The sequence below is a fragment of the Aethalodelphis obliquidens genome, unplaced genomic scaffold (genome assembly GCF_003676395.1).
Source record: "Aethalodelphis obliquidens isolate GAN/ISIS:26980383/991018 unplaced genomic scaffold, ASM367639v1 scaffold56, whole genome shotgun sequence".
NCBI lineage: Eukaryota > Metazoa > Chordata > Mammalia > Artiodactyla > Delphinidae > Aethalodelphis > Aethalodelphis obliquidens.
The window spans coordinates 2,750,646-2,755,188 of NW_020838000.1; positions in this window are offsets into that span (position 1 = coordinate 2,750,646).

The window sequence follows — 4,543 nt, forward strand, 5'->3', positions numbered from 1 at the left end:
CCGCGTCCCAGACCAGCACCCAGAACTCTCACAGCCAAGGAGGAGAGCGTCCAAAGCCAGGGTAGAAAGAGCCTTCTCAGGAGAAACTGGACACCTCCAGAGAAAAGCCATACACGTAGGACAATCTCAGCATCTCCTAGTGGGAAAGCTAGCTCACCCCCATCACCCTACAAAGGAGGCCACAAGGAACACGCTTCCCCCAGCACACAGGTCTCCCTACCAGTTTGCAGTGCTTTGCTCTTCTTTCTAACAGATCCCTGGCTCCACAGTGCCTAACATTTAAAGGAAGCCCCGAACATACAATGCAGAGAGCAAAGCAAAGATACAGAAAAAGAAACTGGAAGAAACTGAGCTACGCAGGACATTAGAAAAGCAACTTGTAAAAAAGGAAACGTAAAACGATACACACAGAGTCAGAAGAGACACTGTCACATCCATAAACCAAAGGCAGGCCGCGATTTTTCAAGAGCAACAAAGAACAAGAAAGAGAAAGGGCCCTTGGAGACTGAAACTACAATAGTCAAAATTGAAAATTTGATAGGAGGGTTAGAAAAGTCCACCAGGGAGATTGCCTAGATGATACATAAAAGGAAAGGAAATAAAATGAACAAAAAGGGAAGAAAGGAGTAAAAGAATTACAGGCTTAATCTGTGAGGCTCACCACCCAAATATACAGAGTTCCAGAGATGAAGACAAGGGAAAAAATGGGAGAAAGAAATTAAAAAAGAAGAAAAAGAAAACTTTCAGAACTGGAACATGTGAATCTTTTGATAGAAGACTGCTATTTATAACCCAGCCCAATAAATGAAAAAAGATACACCCCACAATACATCACTGTGGAATTTCAGAACACCAGGAATAATGAAGAGATTATAAAAGCTTCTGGAGAGAAATGGAAGAAAACACTCAAGGCAGAGGAAGGCACAGAATCTGGGAAACAGAGGACCCAAGAGAGAAGAGAAGGGGGACTCCTTCCAGAACAAAAAGAAGTCCCAGGAGGACAGAGTCCAGGCTCGAGCAGAAAGGTGGAGGGCTCCAGGAGGGAGGGCTGGGATTAGTGGGTTATCTGCTGCAGGGTGTGGGACAGATTAGCAACAGGTACGGAGAAAACCGAGCAAAATAAACTGATGCAATTAACAACTCTGGAAAAAGTAAAACGAAAGGAAGTGTAATCTTAGCGCAGTACTTGGTGTAGCGGTAAACAATATGTACATGTAAACAGTACTTGCACAGGCATGTAAACACTGATATTACTATAACCGGAAATGCTGCCTAGAGTGTGTCTGGAGAACAGGAAAGCAGAGTAGCTGGACCACAGGATGGGATGGGAGTAATTAGCTCTCCAGGCTAAATGCTCATCTCCCCTAAGAGGGACTCAGTAAATCAATAAGTGAATGACCACAACTGACTAATCAAGAGACAAATGAATCAAGAGAGTACTTAGGAACATGAATATCTAGGAATCCCAGAAGCAACCACAGAAAGCGGCTCCCTCCGGAAGCAGGAGCAGGGGGTTGGATAAGACAGGGAATCATTATTTAAGACTCTGTGTCCTATTTGACTTTCTTAACTTTGGTGATGAAATAAATTTAATTTTTAATAATGAATGGAATAAAGAAAGAGTTCTTTATTTAAAAAAAAAAAAAGGTACCATTGCCTTTTTTCAACGCAACAGAGCCTGGAGGGTAGCATCAAGGCAACCCAATTATGAACTGCTCTTCTTCTGGGCCAGCTGGAACATCATCACCTTCCCTTTAAAACAAGCCCAGGCTCCGATCGATGGCTACGCTGGCACACACCTGCATTCACGTCATTCCTTCAGGTTCAATCTCAAGTTAATTAATGACACTGTCTATTGCACTTCAATTTCACACGTCTCATCTTTCACAATCATTTAGTTTGCCCTCTCTGGACAAAAATTTACTCTTTGCCTCTCAATATACTTGTACACATGTACTTGCATCCTGCAGAGGAGAGGAAAGGAAGCAATGCATCAGCCTACAAGAAGCCTCAAGGTGAGGACCTCGTCCATCTAAATCACACTTTGATTCACAGAAAGCCGACAGGCTGGAGTGGGCAAGTCAGACGCCTATTTTTCTGTGCTCCACTTTCAGAGGACATCTTGGGGCCCATCTCTCACACACAAGACACACCCCAAGGTTAGTGCGTATACAGGCACCTCCAGCGCCCCAGCTCGTGCTCTCGGCCTCCCTTTCATTTCAGACCTTTGTGCGCTTCTCCCCGCCTCACACAGACAGTGTCTGGCCTCAAGTAAGCTCTGGGACTCCAATATTCCAAACCCCAGAGGCTTCATCAAGCACTCCCGTGGGGCCATTACGAATCCCCAGGCAAGCCTCAACTACTGGGGACAGGAGCTGACGGAGAAACACTCTTCCAGCCACTCCTCAGGCAGACCCTTCGGAGAGGCATTTGAAACGCTAGTCAGAATGCTCCAGGTAGGACCACGTCCCAGCTGCTCTCACCACTGACCTCATTAATGCAGCTTTTCCCTTCTTCACTTGCTCACCCTGGCCCTTCACCTCTGCCTCTTGGCAGTATCTCCCAAATAAACTACCTGCATCAAGTCTTTGTCTCAGGCCAAGGTTTAGAAATGACACGAGCTAAGAGCTAGGAAGATCAAACGTTTGCCTGGGACTGAGGGATTTCCCAGATCATGGAACTTTTAGTGCTAAAACTGGGGAAATCCCTGGCAAACCAGGAAAAATTCACAGTAGTAAGACAACAAAAAGGAAGAGATATCAGAGAAGAAGTTGAAAAAAAGAAAGAGGTGAAAAGGGGACAGTATCCCTCCATTGTCTACACTATAAGCTTCACTACATCAAGAAATATCTACCATCCCTTACCCCCACTATTTTTAAACATTCTGTGGACGGAAGTGGTAGCCAATTTAACAAGACAAGGAATAACACAAAATGTACAAACAATGGCGATAAAGAGGCAATGACAGAAAATCTAGAAGAAAATACTCCAGAAAGCAACCTAGAAAACCTAAAGACAGCAGCTAAAAGACCATGAAAAAAGAATTCAGTAAGTTAGCCAGTTAAACAAAAAACATAAAAAAAAAAACAAACATGTTCTTGGAGAAAAGGGAACCCTCCTACACTGTTGGTGGGAATGTAAATTGCTGCAGCCACTATGGAAAACAGTAAGAAGGTTCTTCAAAAAACTAAAAATAGAATTGCCATATGATCCAGCAATCCCACTCCTGGACATATATCTGGACAAAACTTAATTCTAAAAGATACATGCACCCCCGTGTTCATAGCAGCACTATTTACAATAGCCAAGACATGGAAACAACCTGTCCAATGACAACCTGTCATCTGTCCAATGACAGATGAATGGATAAAGAAGGTGTGGTACATATATACAATGGAATATTACTCAGCCATAAAAAAGAATGAAATAATGCCATTTGCAGCAACATGGTTGGACTTGGAGATTATCAGACTAAGTGAAGTAAGTCAGAAAAAGACAAATACCATATAATATCACTTATATGTGGAAGCTAAAATATGACACAAATGAACTTATCTACGAAACAGAAACAGACTCACAGACATAGAGAACAGACTTGTGGTTGCCACAGGGGAGGGCTGGGTGGGGGAGAGATGCATTGGGAGTTTGGTATTAGCAGATGCAAACTATTACATATAGAATGGATAAACAACAAGGTCCTACTCTATAGCACTATGTTCAATATCCTGTTATAAGCCATAATGGAAAAGAATATGAAAAAGAATATACATATATGTGTATAACTGAATCATTTTGCTGTACACCAGAAACTAACACAAATTGTAAATCAATTATACTTCAATAAAAAATAAATTTAAAAAACAACACATTCTTTTATACCAGCAATAAGCACTTAGAAACTGTAATTTTTTAAAATTCCATTCACTGTAGCAACAGAAATTACTAAATGTCTAAGAGTTTACTTGAAAAGAAATATACAAGACTTATATGAATAAAACTATACAAATGTAGTCCAGAATTTAAAAAGTAGCCTGAATAAAGAGAAATCCATTCCATGTCCCTGGATGTGAACGCTCATTCTTGTAAAGATGTCATTTCCTTTCCAAATTCATCCAAAAATTCTCAGTGCAAATTCACCCAAAGTCCCAATATGATTTTTTTAATGAAATTTGACAAACTGATAACTATCTTCTGGATGAGGGAAAAAAGTATTTAAAGTCAACAGAGAAAAGGATTATTCAAGAAATATTTCAGGGACAACTGGGCACTCATTCACGAAACATTTAAGTTGGACACAAAGGCTTATTGAAGATCTAGTGATAAGCATCAAAAAAAGACATTTCCTGTTCTCATAGAGCTAACAGGTGAGAAAACAGAAATTAACTCAAAGAATCACACAGATAGAAGTCAGAGAGAAAGACAAAAATCATATGATATCACTTATACGTGGACTATTAAAAAATGGTAAGAATGAACTTATTTACAAAACAGAAATAGAGTCACAGATGTAGAAAACAAACTTACGGTTACCAGGGGGGAAGGG